Consider the following 18,971-nt stretch of genomic DNA (forward strand, 5'->3'; position numbering starts at 1 on the left):
CTTCGAGAAAGGGCCGTGGCGCCCAAGAATAGGGTTGCGACCCCCAACCCAAAGCCATCCCTAAACACGTTCTCCTTCATCCCAAACCCTCCAAAAACATACCTAAACACTTCCAAATAATCAAATCAAAGTTCCCAAGCTTCCCAATGATCCAAAACAATCAAATCCTAAGGCTCAAACGGACCAAAAACTCAACGATTCACAAAATTCAATTCTATGCTTAGAAACTCTTAAAACTCAAAACTTAAAACTTAGATTACCTTTGATTGGGTTGTTTCTCGTCAAATCCTTCGGTCAAGAAGCTTCTAATCTTTCCTAGGATCTCTATGCCTCGTTCTTCACTTGATTCCGACTCCTAGAACTCGAGATATCTTCGAAAATGCTTTGAACGGTAAAAATGAACTAATGGGAAAGAATGAGAGGTTTTCTAACGTACAGTTCTATCTGACAAGCTACTTCAAGCTTAAGTAACCTCAAATAAAACCTAGTTCTCGGGGTCCCGAAAACACCCCTGGGGACATTATAGTCAAAACTCCCAGAATTTCCTCCTGATCTCAATAACTCCCAATTTATCATCAAATAACATTCTCATAACTCAATATCCCAATAAAAGGCCCCGTTATGAAAAAACCGCTAATCCATAATATAAGACCGTCTCATGTCGAATAGCTCGAATATATCTCCATAATAATGGAATCTCATTCACAAATCACAATATGCGCCCAAATACACAAATATGCCCTCAACGGGACAAATTACCAAAATATCATAATAATCAAATGTGGACCCACATGCATGCATATAACATCATATTATAATATAATTCACATAACACATGCATATATTCATTTAATGGCATAATTAAACAGTTATGGCCCTCCTGGCCTACTAATCCAGCCATTAAACCGCATTAGGGATTTCGGGGCATTACAACTATCCCCTCCTTACAGAAATTTCGTCCTCAAAATTTACCTGAACAGCTCGGGATACTGATCCTGCATATTTGAATCCAGCTCTCAGGTCGCTTCGTCGACCTTGCTGTTCCTCCACAATACCTTAACCAAAGGTATTGTCTTATTCCTGAGGACCTTATCCTTTCTGTCAAGAATCTGGACTGGCTGCTCTTCAAAGGAGAGATTTGCCTCATGCTCCAGATCTTCATAACTCAAAATATGACTCACATCAAATACATACCTCTGAAGAGCTGAAACATGAAATACATTATGCACGAATGACAACGCCAGTGGCAAGGCTAGCCTGTAAGCCACCTGACCAATCCTTTCTAGGATCTCAAATGAACCTACAAACCTGGGGCTTAGCTTGCCTTTCTTCCCAAACCTTCTCACCCCTTTCCATGGCGAGACTCCAAGGAAGACATAGTCTCCCACATGGAACTCCACGTCCCTGCGCTTGGGATCTGCATAGCTCTTCTGCCTACTCTGAGAAGCGAGCATTCGAGCTCTAATCTTCTCAATGGCCTCATTGGTCCTCTGAACTGCCTCAGGACCCAAGTATCTCCTTTCACCTGTCTCATCCCAATGAATGGGAGACCTACACTTCCTACCATACAACATCTCATAAGGTCCAACTCCAATGGCAGACTAATAACTGTTGTTGTAGGAGAACTCTATCAAAGGTAGATACTTACTCCAAGATCCACCAAAGTCCAGCACACATGCTCGCAGCATGTCTTCCAAAATCAGGATTGTCCTGTTAGATTGCCCATCTGTTTGAGGATGGTAAGCAGTACTGAACTTCAGTTGTGTCCCCATGGCCTTCTGCAAACTTCCCCAGAACTTGGAAGTAAAAGAAGGGTCCCGATCTGACACGATCGACCTAGGTGCTCCATGGAGGCGCACGATCCCTCTCACATAGAGATTTGTATACTGGTCAACTGTATATGTAGTCCTCACTGGCAGAAAGTGAGCTGACTTGGTGTAGCGATCCACTATCACCCAAATAGAATCATGCTGACCAACAGTCTTGGGTAAGCCCACCGCGAAATCCATCGTGATGTCCTCCCACTTCCACTCTGGGATATCCAGAGGCTGTAATAACCCTGCTGGCCTCTGATGCTCAACCTTGACCTGCTGACATGTCAAGCACTAAGCCACATACTCAACTACATCCCTCTTCATCCCTGGCCACCAATACAATGATCTCACATCCTGATACATCTTCGTGGTGCCTGGGTGCAAAGAGTAAGGTGTAGTATGAGATTCATCCAGAATCTCTCGCCTCAAAGCAGTGTCTAGTGGAACACATATCCGCCCTTTGTACCTCAACAAGCCTAACTTAGACACTGTATAATCTCTGGATGCTCTAGCCAGAACATCCTCTCTGATCTTGATCAGCTGTGGATCACTCAACAGACCCCCCTTAATTCTCTCCAACAATGTAGACTATAGCGTAATATTAGCCAACTGGCCTACCAGCAACTCTATACCAGCTCTGGTCATATCATCAGCTAACTCTCTGGCTATCAGCCTCATACCATAAATCTGTCCCGGACCCTTCCGGCTTAAAGCATCAGCTACCACGTTGGCCTTTCCTTGATGATACAAAATCTCACAGTCATAATCTTTTACTAACTCCAGCCAACGCCTTTGTCTCATATTGACATCTTTCTGAGTGAAGAAGTATTTCAAGCTCTTATGGTCTATATAGATCTCAAACTTCTCCCCATAAAGATAATGCCTCCATATCTTTAAAGCAAAGACCACAGCTGCCAACTCTAAATCATGAGTGGGATATCTCTTTTCATACTCCTTCAACTGATGAGAAGCATAGGCAATTACCTTCTCTGATTGCATCAGAACACAACCCAAACCCTGATGAAAAGCATCACAATAAATCACAAACTTCTTCTGATCTGTCGGGAGACTCAGAATCGGAGCTGTAATCAATCTATACTTCAATTCCTGGAAGCTGTTCTCATTTTTATCTGACCACACAAATTTTTGGTTCTTGCGTGTCTGCTCAGTCAATGCAGTAGCAATATTTGAGAACCTTTCCACGAAATGCATATAATAACCTGCCAATCCAAGGAAACTTCAAACCTCAAAAGCATTCTTTAGCCTTGGCCAATCTCTGTCCGCCTCAATCTTTGCTGGATCTACCTTAATCCCCTCCTTACTGACAATGTGCCCAAGAAAGGATACCTGAGATAACCAGAACTCACATTTCTTGAACTTTGCAAATAGTCTGTGTTCCCTCAGTCTCTGTAGAACCAACCTCAGACGCTGCTCATGCTCTGAATCAGACTAAGAATATACCAGGATATCATTGATGCAGACGATCACAAACTGGTCCAGATAATCCTTGAACACTCTGTTCATCAAATCCATAAAAGCAGCAAGGGCATTAGTCAATCCAAAAGACATAACTAGGAATCATAATGCCCATACCTGGTACAGAAAGCGGTCTTCAGTATGTCTCCCTCCTTGACCCTCAACTGATGATAACCAGAACGAAGGTCAATCTTTAAGAATACCTTCTTACCTTGCAACTGATTGAACATATCATCTATCCTTGGCAAAGGATACTTATTATTGATTGTCAACTTATTCAGTTCTCTGTAATAAATACACATTCTCAGAGAACCATCCTTCTTCTTTACAAACTGAACTAGCGCACCCCAAGGTGAAAAACTAGGTCTGATAAAACCTAAATCCAACAGCTCTTGCAACTGTACTTTTAATTCTTTCAACTCAGCTGGGGCCATTCTGTAAGGTTCTCTAGACACTGGCTCCATCCTTGGTGCCAGTTCTATAATGAACTCAATTTCTCTATGCGGTGGCAACCCTGACAAATCTTTTGGAAACACATCCAGAAATTCACATATAAGCCTAGTCTCTTCTGGTCTCACTGGCATGACCTGAGTGGTATCAACCACACTGGCTAAGAATCAAATACAACATCCTTGCAATAGATCCCTAGCCCTCAATACATAAATCATAGGTATGCGAGGTCCATGCAAAGTACAAACAAACACAAAAGGATCCTCACCTTCAGGCTCAAAAGTGACCATCTTCCTCCTCAATCAATGGTTTCCCCATACTTTGCTAACCAATCCATACCCAATATCATATCAAAGTCAGTCATAACCAACTCTATCAAATCCACTGATAACTCTCTGCCCTCCACTGTCACTGGCAAAGATCTGACCCATCTCCTGGATACCACTAACTCTCCAATGGGTAACAAAGTTCCAAACCCCACAACATAGAAATCATAAGGTCTACACAGTCTATCAATAATACTACTAGCAACAAAAGAATGTGTAGCACCATAATCAATCAATACTCTATAAGGGGTTCCAGCACTAAGAAGCTGACCTGTAACAACTGAGGGAGAAGCCTCAGCTTCTGCTTGAGTCAATGCGAACACTCGAGCTGGGGCCAAGCTGTCCGCTTTCCTGGGTTCTTCTTTTCTTGCCTTAGGGAAATCCTTTTTAAGATGACCCGCTGCTCCACATGAGAAGCAGACCCTTGCCCTACACTCTCCCAAGTGATGCCTCTTGCATCTAGGGCACTCTAGATAAGAATTCCAGGCTTCACTACCACCTGGACGACCCATTAAAATACCACGAGGCCGCCTATAAGAACCTGGGACTGGGAAGGTGTCAGGAACCTTCCTCTTCTGATCACTGGGGCCTACACCCATACCAGAACCCACAAATTGAGGACCTGTCCTCGTGAAATCCTTCCTGGTTGCATTGTCACGCCAGATTCTGTTCTTTGCACTCTCAGCTGTGAGTGCCTTCTCAACCACCTGTGCATAGGTAGTAACCCCAGCCACAGTGGTGATACGTACATCACGGGCTAATCTGGGCTGAAGCCCCTGAAGAAATTTCTCTCTTCTGGTCCCATCAGTGGGTACCAGCTCCATGGCAAATTTTGCCAAATGATCAAACTTTAAGGCATACTAGTTGACTGATAAATTCCCTTGAAGTAGCCTAATGAACTCCTCGGCCTTTTCCGCCCTGATGGCATCATTATAATATTTCTCATTAAACAGAGTTTGAAACTCCTCCCAACTCAGGGCATTAACATTCTTGGTCTGGGTAATCATCTCCCACCAAATCTGAGCATCCTCTCGAAACATATAAGTGGCACATGCTACCCTCTCATTACCAGATGCCCTCATGAAATCAAGGATAGTGGTAATCATACACATCCATTGTTCAGCCTTGGCAGGATCTGCACTGCCCTAAAAAACTGGAGGTTGTTGCGACCTGAACCTTTCATAAAGAGGCTCCCATTTATTTCCAACCTCAGACAGATGCTCTACTGCTGGCACCGACATAGGGGGTAACTCTGATACACTAGCCACTGCAGGCACTTGCTATTGTTTCAGGAGACGAAGCTCTTCTCCCTGCCTCAACACTGTTGCCTGCAAATCACTAATTATCTGCTGCCAGTTTACAGGAGCTGGCTGTGGAATCTGTGACTGGTCATTTACTTGACACTGACTGTTATTATTCTGGCCTTGATCACTTTGGCCAGCTGAAGTATCTGTCTGCCCTGGTTTCATTCTTATCTGTTATCTTGCTGAAATAATGATTAATACAGCCAGTCAGGTAGTAATAGCCGCCTTACGGTCCAAGAACAAGCAGACAATTATCATATTCCACAGTCAGACAATTATACAAGCAGATACATGTTTATAGCATTTAGCATGTATCACATAATAGTTCACAATCAACAATACTAATAAGTATGTTCCAGCAATATCAGTACTAATCAGCACACATTTGCTGAAGAAATAATATCTCAGGGCACAGGTTTAACATGGTGTCTCATGCATACAGGTAAAGCATATATACTATATTTAAGCAGTTATACATATAACTACATAAATAGTTACCAAACCATGAGTCAAGCTTGACTTCAGTGATGTGTGTACATGCCCAGCCAGTCTACAGGATCCCTAACCTTGGCACGCTCTGATACCAAGTTGTAACGCCTTGTTACCCCAGAACAGTTACGGTGAACAGTGAACCAGAAATTTGACCTGCTACCCGAGTCCTTTGGTTAAAAACATGTATCTAAGTGTTATTAACAGGCTAAGGTGGAAAAACAAAAGGAAATGATATATTTTATTAAATACATAAAACTGATCATGGGCCCATATAAGCTTTTACAAGTTATTTACAACTCGAACAGGTCATTACAGTTTCAAATTTACAAACCCGCCAACCTAAGCGGAAAAAATAGGGTATACCCCCTAGTTCCTCTGAGAACTCCTTGGCCGTGGTGGTCAAGTGGCCACATATGTACACATCACCACCTAAGCTCTCCACTCAAGGTTGGGTGAGCTTTTCTTTCCCTTTACCTGCACCACATAGCACCCATGAGCCAAGGCCCAGCAAGAAAACACAATATAGCATGATATAATATCAACAATGACCATAATAATCATTCAGGACTTTTACTCCAAAACAGATGGGTGACATTCGCAAAAGCCACTGAGTTAGGTATAACTCCCTTTAGCCTTGTTACGATAGGGTCACTGAGGCTTAACAGATAAGTGAACCTTTCACTAGCTTAAACAGGATAGGTGATGATGACTAGCCACCAACATAACCTTCCTCATGACTCTAGAGTCATAACTATGGAACTCTGTTCCCTAGCCATGTGACAAGCAGTCACCTAGGCCTTAGGCCTTGGCTCTGAGTAACTAGTCTTAGACTAGCCAAGTGCTTATAGGTTTCATCGACCTTAGGGTCGGTCCAGCATTAATGCCTTAGAGTCATTCAATGCTGATATCGATTAGATCTAATCTTCATTCAGCCCTGCGTTCAAGACGCTTATGCCGGTTCTGACTCTTAGGTCAGTATCCCTGACTAGTCAGTGCCATATACAAATAAACAATATTCGCTAGCATTTAATATGCAATCTATGTCCACATTTTTCAACCAACATGCCTCAATAACAATCATGCATGTCACATACACAGGGTGCAGTTTTCTTACCTCTGATTCGAGCGAGAATGAATAATAGAACGACCCTTGAGAACGATCTGACTTTTAGTCCTTTAGCGGTCACCTAGTCATAACCAAATATGGGAAACCATCAATAAAATGAATAACAATGGTTCCCAAACCAAGATCTAGCCTCCGGGACATCAATCTCCACTAATCCGGGTAGTAGGAACAATCCCGAGGCCTAAAACCAAGTTCCTGGGGCCAAAACACTCAAACGGGCTCAAACCTGTCCAAGGGCTATGGCCCTAACACCTTGGGCTGTGGCCCCCAGACACTCCAGGAGCAAGGGCCGCGGCGCCCTACACCTAGGGCCGTGGCGCCCAGCAAAGGCAAAATCGCTCCACCTACTTCTTTGAGCTAGGGTCACGACGCCCAAGAACAGGGCCGCGGCCCCCAAACATGTTCTCCTTCATCCTAAACCCTCCAAAAACATACCAAAACACTTCCAAATAATAAAATCAAAGTTCCTAAGCTTCCTAATGATCCAAAACCATCAAATCCCAAGGCTCAAACGAACTAAAAACTCAACGATTCACAAAATCCAATTCTAAGCTTAGAAACTCTAAAAACTCAAAACTTAGATTACCTTTGATTGGGTTGTTTCTCATAAAATACTTCGGTCAAGAGGCTTCTAATCTTTCCTAGGATCGCTATGCCTTGATCCTCGCTTGATCCGACTCCTAGAACTCGAGATATCTTCGAAAATGCTTCGAACGATAAAAATGAACTAACGGGAAAGAACGAGAGGTTTTCTAATGTACGGTTCTATCTGACAAGCTACTTCAAGCTTAAGTAACCTAAAATAAAACCTAGTGCTCGGGGTCCCAAAATCACCCCCGGGGACATTATAGTCAAAACTCCTAGAATTTCCTCCTGATCTCAATAACTCCCAATTTATCATCAAATAACATTCTCATAACTCAATATCCCAATAAAAGAACCCCGTTATGACAAAACTACTAATCCATAATATAAGACCGTCTCATGCCGAATAACTCGAATATATCTCCATAATAATGGAATCTCATTAACAAATCACAATATGCACCCAAATACACAAATATGCCCTCAACGGGCCAAATTACCAAAATATCATAATAATCAAATGTGGACCCACATGCATGCATATAAGATTATATTATAATATAATTCACATAAACATGCATATATTAATTTAATGGCATAATTAAATAGTTATGGCCCTCCCGGCCTACTAATCCAGCCATTAAACCGCATTAGGGATTTCAAGGCATTACAGTGTCACAACCAAAACATCCCAAAAACACAGGGAAAGGAAAGAAGTGTAACGAGACATCCTTGGGTCTAAGAACCAACCTAAACAAGTTTAAGGGCGAGAAAGGTCCTTGCTTTGTGTGTGGGATAAAGGGTCACTATGCTAGGGAGTGTAGGCATAGAAAATACCAACAAGGACCTAGGGTAAATGAAACTCAAAAGGAGAATATAGTTAGTACCCTTAGTAAGGTGAATGTGGTCTAAGGCAAGATGAAAGGGTGGTGGTATGATACATGTGCCACCATCCATGTCACCTATGAAAAATCATTGTTCAAGACCTTTGAAGAGTCAAAGGGAAACCATGAGATTCAAATGGGCAATGAGGGCAAATCCAAGGTACTTGACAAAGGTACCATTGAAGTCTTTTTCACCTTTGGCAAGAAAGTAACATTAGTGAATGTACTTTATGTTCCCGAAATGATTAGAAACTTGGTAAGTAGTGATTTGCTTGGCAAGTCCGACATTAAAGCCATTTTTGAGTCTGGTAAACTTATTCTTACCAAATCCAATGTATTTTTGGGAAATGGGTACTCTTGTGATGGTATGGTTAAGTTGTGCACCAATGATGTAACTTTCAATGTTATCAATAAAAATGCTAATTCAATGTATATTGTTGAGTATGATTCTTTATTTTTGTGGCATCTTAGACTATCTCATATAGGTTTTTCAACCATGAAAAGAGTAGTAAAATGTGGTATGATTGCATGCCATATTAAAAACTATGGTAAATGTCAAACATGTGTTAAGGAAAAAATGATTAAGAAACCATTTCGTAGTGTAGAAAGATCATCTAATTTACTAGATTTAATCCATAGTGATCTTTGTGAATTAAATGGTGTTTTAACTAGAGGTGGTAAAATGTTTTTTCTTACTTTTATAGATGATTTTAGTAGATATAACTATGTGTTTCTTTTAAAGAATAAAGATGAAGATTTTGATGCTTTTAAAATATATAAACTAGAAGTTGAAAATCTACTCAATAAAAAGATAAAGGTGCAAATAAGTGATAGAGGAGGAGAGTACTTCTCTAATGAATTCAATACATTTTGTGCAGAAAATGGTACAATTCATGAGTGCACCACACCTTATACACCACAACACAATGGTGTTGCTGAAAGGAAAAATATCTAGAGATGATAAATTCTATGTTGGTGTTTTCTAAGTTGAACTTCAACTTATGGGGTGAAGCGTAGTTAACTGCTTATCACATTCTCAATTGAATACTGATGAAGAAAAATAAGATATCTCCATATGAGTTATGGAAAGGAAGAAAACCCAACATAGAGTACTTCAAAGTGTGGGGGTGTCTTGCATATTGCTAGAAAAATGAACCTAATAAAACAAAGTTAAGTTCAAGAGCCACAAAGTGTTCTTTTGTTGGTTATGCCAACAATAGTAAAAATTATAGGCTATTAGACTTAGAGTCTAATTTTGTGATTGAATCTAGAGAAGTTGAAATCTTTGAGAACATGTTATGTGACAACAATTCTCAAGCTTCAACATCTCTAAAGGAGAATTTGTTATATGAGAACAATTCCCAAGCTTCTACATCCAAAAATGATTCTCAAGAGGAGAATTCTCAAAGGAATGTAAAGCAACCCATTGAACTTAGAAGAAGTCCAAGGCTTAGAAAGGAGAAAAGTGTAGTTTTGGATGAGGTAGATTCTCAACGAATTTCTTTCTACATGGTAGAAGGAAATAGAGAGGAAGTCATTAGGAAATTCCTATTGTACTTTTTGTTGAGGATGATCCTAAGACTTATAGAGAAGCCATGCAATCAAGAGACAGTGCATTTTGGAAAGAAGACATCAATGATGAGATGGATTCCATTCTTTCCAACAACACTTTGGAATTGGTAGACCTCCCACCGGGGTCTAAGCCAATTAGGTGTAAGTAGGTATTTAGGAGAAAATATCACACTGACGGCACTATCCAAACCTTTAAAGCTAGATTAGTAGCTAAAGGCTTTTGGCAAAACTAGGGTATTGATTATTTTGATACCTATGCGCCTGTTGCATGAACAACTTCTATAAGAATTTTGTTCGCATTGGCTTCTGTAGACAACTTGTATGTTCATCAAATGGATGTCAAAACGACATTCCTTAATGGTGACCTCAATGAGGAGGTCTATATGGAACAACTCGAAGGGTTTATCCTACCAAGATATGAACATAAAGTATGTAGACTTGTAAAATCCTTATATGGATTGAAACAAGCTCCTAAGCAATGTCATGAGAAATTTGATCAAGCCATCATGTATGATGGGTTTAGGCATAATAATGGAGATAAGTGTTTGTATTCCAAAAATTGTAAGGGATATGTGATCATTCTTTGCTTATATGTTGATGACATGCTTATTCTAAATGATAGTATGAAAGTGATAGAAGAAACGAAGAGGTTTCTATCATCAACCTTCAAGATGAACGATCTTGGAGAAGTTGACACCATACTTGGTATCACAGTGAAGAAACATAGTGGGGGTTTTGTGTTAGGGCAAGCCCACTATGTTGAGAAAGTATTGAACAAATTTAACCATCTCAAGGTCAAAGATGCGAATACTCCATTCGATCATAGGGTAAAACTAGAAAAGAATGAAGGAAGAGCGGTGGCTCAATCAGAGTACGTTAGTGCTATAGGGAGTCTTATGTATGCTGCTCAATGTACTAGACCTGTTATAGCATTTGCGGTAAGTAAACTTAGTAGGTTTACAAGTAATCCAAGTGTGGATCACTGGAAGGCTATTGGAAGAGTCTTAGGTTATCTCAAGAAAACCAAAGGACCAAGCCTTCACTGCTCCAAATTTCCTTCAATCTTAGAAGAATATACAGATGCAAGCTAGATATCCAATCTTGGGGACAACTTGTCCACAACTGGTTGGGTATTTACACTTGGTGGGGCTGCAATTTCTTGGGGTTCCAAGAAACAAACCTGTATATCTCATTCCAATGGAAGTAGAGCTTATAGCTCTAGCTGCTACCGACAAAGAGGCTGAATGGTTAATGGATCTATTGATAGATCCCTAATCAAAGAGATTGTATCCACTATATCGATACATTGTGATAGCCAAGCAACATTGGCTAGAGCATACATCAGAGTGTATAATGGGAAGTCTAGACATATTAGCCTAAGACATGGATATGTAAGAGAATTGATTCAAAGAGGAGTAATCTCAATATCCTATGTGAGAACAAGTGAAAACTTGGCGAATCCTTTCATTAAGCCACTAACAAGAGATTTTGTGGCTACATCATCTCGAGGGATGGGACTTAAACTCCTTAAAGAGATTCACAATTGATGGTAACTTATCTTAACACTAGTTATTTAACTAGTGTTAGGTTCAATAGGTAACAACAAGTCAATGAAGTGAATATTAGTTGTACTAAAAACAAGTCCCATCTGAGATGTTGAGTACTTGTGAGTCACTAAATTGAGGGTTAAAACCGAGAGGTTTTTTAATAGAATTCAGTCTTGTGAAGACAAGTATTTTTGGTAACAAAATATTGTAAGAGTTCTACCTATATGGACCTAGGGGTGGTGCCGCCACTCATGAGAATTGGGAGTATTCTCAAGAACGTCCATGAATGGAATGTGCACATGGCTATTAATGATGCAAAGCAAGGCATAGAGGTCTCAAGTGAACATGGCAAATGTGTGTGTGTTATCACCCATTTGTTATCAAGGAAAAATGGTTCAATGCCTAGTGCAACCAAATTTTCAACAAATTTTGTGATAATTACACAACAGTAAAATTCAAGTTGAAAAACACTTTACTTTATGCACCAATGCAATGACTCCTATAAGAGAGAGTTATTATTTAATCAAGTGGGGGATATGTTATATTTTAAAATATAATGTTGATTGATTAAATAAGTGTTACAATAGATAACTATTTAATCTAGTGGGGCAATGTTATATTATTTTATAATATAATATAATGTAATATTATATTATTTTATAATATATTGTTTTTGATTAAATAAATGTGACAAAGAGTGTCACATATTGTAACATATAATAGAGAGTTACAATATTTAGATATGTGTGAATATCCAAATATGTAACATATTTGATGTTACAAATTCAATCACAAATTTGTAACTTCCAAATATTGCCCATTATTGTGTAGATTTGATGTTACACAATATTGAGATGAATTTCTTAAAGCCATATGTGAAATAGCTGTTAGAGATATGATTTTAACCCCAATAATGTGTTTTGGGGGTTACAAAATAATTTGGGAGTGGATTGGAACCGTTTGGAAAAAAGCACATTTTCATGTGTTGAAATTGGCCAGTGGCCGCGGCCTGGGGAACAGAGACCAGTAGTCACGATCACTGATACTCCTGGCCGCGGCCACAGGTGTTGACTGGCCAAAAACTTCAGTTTATTCCAACCTTTTTGAATGGCTCCAAAAACATAAATAACTCCATGTCGACACAGTTTTTCGCCAACAGTGAATTATGAAAATACCAGGGATGGATTAGTGCTTAATGATAAACCGCAATAAGAAAATGATGCTTAAGAACACTAGAAAAGAAATATTAAGAACACTCGTCTTTTTACGTGGTTCAGAGGTTAAAATCCACCTAGTCCACGTGTTTATATTATTACTGTTTTCCTCTCTAAATTTTGGCAGAGTTTTGGTATTACAAAACTACTACTACTCTTTCCCTATCCAAGGTCTTAGTATTTATAGAGAAAATCCATGGATAGGATAGGCATTGGGGTCATCACATGAATCAAATCTCTAGTGTGACCTGTCTCACACTAATTATAATTATTACAATTTATCCTAAGATATGGTCTAATCATTAGGTAAAACTAATCATGGATCCTCAGGGGTAATTCAGACATGCGATCTCTGATCATGCACGATTATATTACGTGTCCAGGATTTCAGGGATTTGCAGACATGTAATGTCTGATCATGCATGTCTATATAACGTATCAAGGTTTATAAAGATCCAAGGATGTGGTAGATCTCTAGTGTGCCCCGAGCTGAGTGCAGCCTCAGCTCGTATCTCGGGTGCTATATTTTATAAATGTTTTCAGTTCGTGCCTATTGCTTTGTATTCACCAGCTTGTGCCATAGACCTGGGGAGTCGTGCTGCCTTTACAGAGGAAATATGGACTTGTGGATCATTTATTACAATTCTTGGCTAGCCAGCTGTATCCGAGCAGGCTAAAAGACTCGTGCTGAATTTTAGGACGTACATTTTGCCCCCAAGTCCCTGCTCGTGTTCTATGACGTCATCTTTTGACTTACACGACGGGGACTTTTAAACTTTCATCGTGATTACCCAGGCTTGCCCATTACTCGAGTACTGGACACGTGGAACACTAAGATTGGCGTCTATTCGGGTTTCGAGGGCTGTATTAAAGGCCTGGCCAAATTTTTGCTGCTGTTTCATCTTTCGAAACACTATCCTTGGATCTTGAACTGGCTTGATCGGACGGCCCATGTTGTTTTATGTCTTTTACATATAAAAAGGTACAGTTCAATCCTACACCTTACCACTTTTCATTCAAAAAATTTCTTCTTCGTCTTCTACCTTCTGTGTTCTCACACCTTCTTCTTTTTCAGAGAAAAGAACTTTCAAAAACCCCCTGAACCCAAAATCTTCCGAAGACCCGGCTGTTTAGCTGTCCCGGAGTGAGTTTTCCAAATCCGTACGAAGCACACCTCTTGCATCGACGATCTTACTGTAAGTCATAACATGCCTTATGGGTTATTTCTTTATAAATTTATGCATTTTATTTTCCATATTTCTTTATGCTTCGCTGTAGACGATATTAGGGTGCCTTCTTGGTTTTTGGCACATAGATTTCACCTTTAGGGTTATACAAAAGATTTTGAACTTCTCCTAATATTGCGGCACTAATGACATAGTATATTTTCTGGGTAGAATTGGGAAACTTTTAGAAAATACCCATTAGTTGCATAGAAGATGAAAGGTTAGGGTTCAAAAAATTGGGTTGCTTAGGGAACACACTTTCTTTGGTGGCTATTCTATAAACCATCCTCCCCTGGTCAGTAATGGTTGGATTTTCTGACACACGGATCCCTAAATACCAAGGTTTTGCTGGGAAACCTAGGCACATAGCGTAGGTAGCGTGTGCAATTCCTTGCCTTTATCTTTATAAAATGTTAGGTCGCCTATTAAGTGACTCGTCGTTCTTGTTTGCTAGGCGACCTATTGGCACCCAAGAAAGGAGTATCAAAGAAGAGTGCAGCCGACTCATCATCTCAACGAGCCAACAAGGGAAAAGAGGTCGCCTCCAAATCCCCTATCCTGCAGTTTGGCCCCGTGGTCGAGGAGGAGGTCGTGGTCGGACCTGACACATTCTTTGAGGCAGAGAGAATTGTCTCCAAGATCACGACCCAAGGGAGGGTCAACAAGATAATGTTGTCCCATAATATTGAGGTTGGGTCTGGCATCCTCATTGCTCGACCTCCATATGAAGGGGAACGGATCTGTGCGCCACTCCAAGACGACTTCGCGGCCTGGAGCGATGAGCGCTTAAAGGAAAGGGCCTTCCTTCCCCTTGACCAATACTTCGCTGACTTCCTCAATTATGTGAAGTTGGCGTTGTTTCAGCTCCCCCTGAACTCGTATCGACTGTTGGCAAGGTTGAAGTATCTTTTCTTGAAGCACGAGTGGGAGGTCCCCACTCCGACGGATATTCTTTACTTTTTCTGCCTCAAGGCCAGCCTGGAACAACGAGGGTGAGGTGATGGATTTTATTACTTGACCCGATTCCCGAACTCACCCTTAGTCATCGAGCTCCCCAGCCATCCCAACGATTATAAAGATCAATTCTTTATGTCGAATGGGTTCCGCAACTGGAAACATCGATACTTCAATCATCCTCGTAAGTCTCCTTTCCTTTCTCAGCTCGTGAAATTATTCTCTTTGCATCTAGAGTTATTTCTCATGCGCATACTAACTGAGTAGTATTTTCATGCAGCCATATTTGCGAGGACGGACAAATATCTGACCCTCGGGGGTCAATATGATACTCTATCAAGGCTTCCGCCTAGCGAGAAGGATTACCACCAGCTCGTGTTCGAAGACACGATGCTGGTGTGTAGGTTAATTACTAAAGGCCAGACTCTGGCCTTGAGAAGAATACAGGCTAACTTCCGCCTATCCCCAAAGGGGGTGCTGAGGCTGATGAAGACAATGTACCTCTTGTGCAGAAGAGGAGAGCTCCCGAGGCTGCTCAGGACCCTGATGTAGAGCGAGCTACATCGGGGGCAGCAGCCGGCCCCTTCGGCCAAGGTAACCCATGCCTCTATAGGGACTTAGATAGTGCTGTCGCCGACATTAGATTAGTCAGGTTTAATCAAAGCCAGCTCGTCCATCACTACCCCAATGATCCCGACCTAAACATAACCCTACTTCAGTGCGTGGATCACTTAGTGTTACGTCACAACATGGGCCATCCTAAAGGCACCATAGTTGTAGACAACACCCTATCCAGGAGGGAAAATCCAGCTCGGGGCCAGTCGTAAAGAAGCCCCGGTTTACAACAAAGAAGGCGCCTCCTGCGGCTGGGATGACCTCCAAAACTTACGGGTAAGGGGAAAGTCCAGAGATCGACAGCTCCAGTTGCTGCTGCTCAAGAAAAAGTGGTCCGCCTCTGTGTAGCGACCCAAATTTGCTAATAAGGCTTAGGGCCTTGTTTAGCGTGCCTGGAGGGAAATAAGTGATTTATTGTTATTATATGTGAATTTTCATGAGTATGTGATTAGAGATGCATGTTTAGGTGAATAAAATATGCATGTGGGCATCATCTGGTTATTAGGGGCATGATTGTAATTTTAGCTCGCGGAGAGCATAAATGTGATAAATGTGAATAATTGTGATATATTTGTTAAATGTCTGTGTTGCACGATCCGAGACATTCCTAGGGAGCGGTTAGCAAGAAAGTAACAACGGGGTCAAAAATTCGACTCAGGGCGAGTTGAGGGGTACTTCAGAAAAATGGACGTTCTATGGGGTTATCGGGTTATGGAAATAAATATCTGGAGATATATTTTAGGTTAGAATGTTTAGGAGGGAAAATTGGGGAAATTTACCATTTTCTCCCAGGGACGTTTTTGGCACCCCGAATCTTTGAGGTAACCTTATAGACTTAAGTTAAATAAAACAAAATATAGGAAACCCTCAGAATTCTCTAAACCGACCCTATCTCTTTCTCTATCTCTCTCTTGTCTTCTCTCCTTTGGAAGCTTGGGGAAACCTTGGAGAATCTAATCAAAGACTAAGGAATTCAGCTGTGATTTTGGGAGCTAGAGGCTTGGAGCTTAGGAAACTGATTTAGAGATTCACTTATGCCCAAGGTAAGCTTTTTAATATGTTGAGTTGTGTTGAATTGTAGCTGGTTTTCTACTGAATTTCCAGAGTATTGCATGTTGGATAGGTGAAGGATCATTCTTAGATTTTATGAGGTTTATAGCTAGTTCTTTGTTAGGTTTTGTTACTGGAAACATAGTAGAGCTTCTGTGATTAATGGTTTGGATTGTTGGTTTGATTTTTGGGTTAATTGAATTGGTTTTCATGGTAAAAATGGAGGATTTTTCTGGGTTCGAAGGGTTGGGCCGCGGCATTGTTCTTGCTGAGCTACGGCCCTCTGAAGCAGGTTGGAGGCCAGGAAGAGGGGCGGGCCACGGCATGCCCTAACTTGGACCGCGGCGCGCCTGACCTATTTTGGGGATGCTCTTGGGTTTGGGGGTGGGCCGCGGCATGACCTCATGGGGCCGCGACTCTTAGGGTAATTTTGGGCTTTTAAGAGGTTTTAAGCTTGGGAATTCAAAGGTTAAGGCTCGGGATGGATTTTATCACCCGGATTGATAGAATTCAAGGTCCCGAAGAGTAGGACTATGACCCAAAGTAATTTAAGGGATTAGAACTTGATGGATGGATATTGTTGATGCGTTGTGACTATGGTTTCAGCGAGGCTCGGACTAGGGGACTGTGCTCAGGACATCGGTGCTTGGAAAGCTCGGGACACAGGTAAGAAAACTGCTGTACCCGTAGAGCTTGTGCTGCAGGGCATAACCCTATATGATTGTGTTGTCCAGCACGAACCTATATGATTGTGTTGCAGAGTGTAGCCCTTTGATTGAGTTTATTCATGTTTAAGTATTCACTTTAGTATGCTATGTGTGTATATATGTGAATGAACGGCAAGAGTTGGGAATGGCAAGGGCCGGGAACGGTGAAGGCCGAGAACAGCAAGGGGCCGGGAACAGCGTTAAGTACATGGAGTGAAAGGCCGAGTGCGGCAAGGTGCCGAGTGCGGCAAGGGGTCGAGTGCGGCAAGGGGCCGGGTGCAGCGTTTAGCATGCGGAGTGCGAGTTGCCAGGGCGAGACCCTAAAGGGTACCTGGAATATCCTCACGGTGTGGATTGCGAACCCAGGGCCTTGTAAAGCACCTGGGACGGCATGACCGTATGTGGTTAGCCTGATGATGGATTATTTACATGTTAAGTGTTTGATATGCACATATTATCTGCTTGTGAGGGTTTTATTGCTGGGCTTCGGCTCATGGGTGCTCTGTGGTGCAAGTAAGGGCAAGGGGAAAGTCGACCAACCATGAGTACGAAGAGCGTGAAGCGGCGTGGACATGTTTGGCCTGCTTGGCTGCCACGGCCAGGGGTATTTTGGGAGATGATTGTACTAAACCCAGATTTTGTCGTTTAGTCGGCTTTAGTTATTCTTTTGAGTTGTAAATATTTCTAAACAGTATTTTGGGATCCCAAATGTTTACGCTTTATGGTTTTTCAGTAAATGGAATTATTTTCAAAGCTTATGACTCTGTTTATGGTTTATCAACACTTTTGTCTTGAAACCTCCATTAGCGAGTTAAATGCATGTTTTAAACTCACTTAGTAACAGCTCTAAGGAGGTAGGGCGTTACAACTTGGTATCAGAGCGAGCCAAAGTTTATGGTTTCTGGAGAATGACTGAACATGTACGCTCGCTGTCATTGACAAGCTCGACTCAGGGTTGGTTGGTAATAATTGAATTGTATGTCTGATTATGTGCTTAAATGCCCTATTTGCCTGCTTATTCAATATAGAGCATGATGAATGAGTTAACATATGCATGATGTCAGGACATGGCCTGTTGTCTGTTATAAGCTATCTGTGTATTATGGATTGTTGTTTATGGTTGACTAATGTGATTAGGAGGTGGTTTTGGATGTTGTTATCATGCTTGATGAGCGGCGTCGTTGGTTGCAGGGATATTTGTTGAGATGCCTCGACAATCATCGAGACTCCGCGGCAGTAGGGCCGAGCATGATAACCAGGGTCAGGACCCTCCACCTGCCCCACAGAATTGGCAACAGATGTTTGCCAAAATGGAAGCAAGATTGCAACGAACAGAGGAAGAGCTTCGACAGTTGAGGCAGCAGGCCCCTCCACAGGTCACTGGGTTTTCAGTTCAACAGGTTATGGCGCCAGTGCCGGTTTAACCTGTTGTGGAGAATAGGTGGGAACCTTTTATATTAGAGGTTCAGAAAGCAGCATCTTCCCACCTTTGATGGCAAACCAGACCCACTGCGGGCAGAGCAGTGGATGAATATGATTTCCTCTATTCTCAATTTTATGAAGGTTGAGGGGAATGAGAGGGTAGCTTGTGCTAGCTTCATGTTTAGAGAGGATGCCCGCATTTGGTGG

This window comes from Humulus lupulus, chromosome 7 (assembly GCF_963169125.1).
Source record: "Humulus lupulus chromosome 7, drHumLupu1.1, whole genome shotgun sequence".
In the NCBI taxonomy this organism is placed as follows: Eukaryota; Viridiplantae; Streptophyta; class Magnoliopsida; order Rosales; family Cannabaceae; genus Humulus; species Humulus lupulus.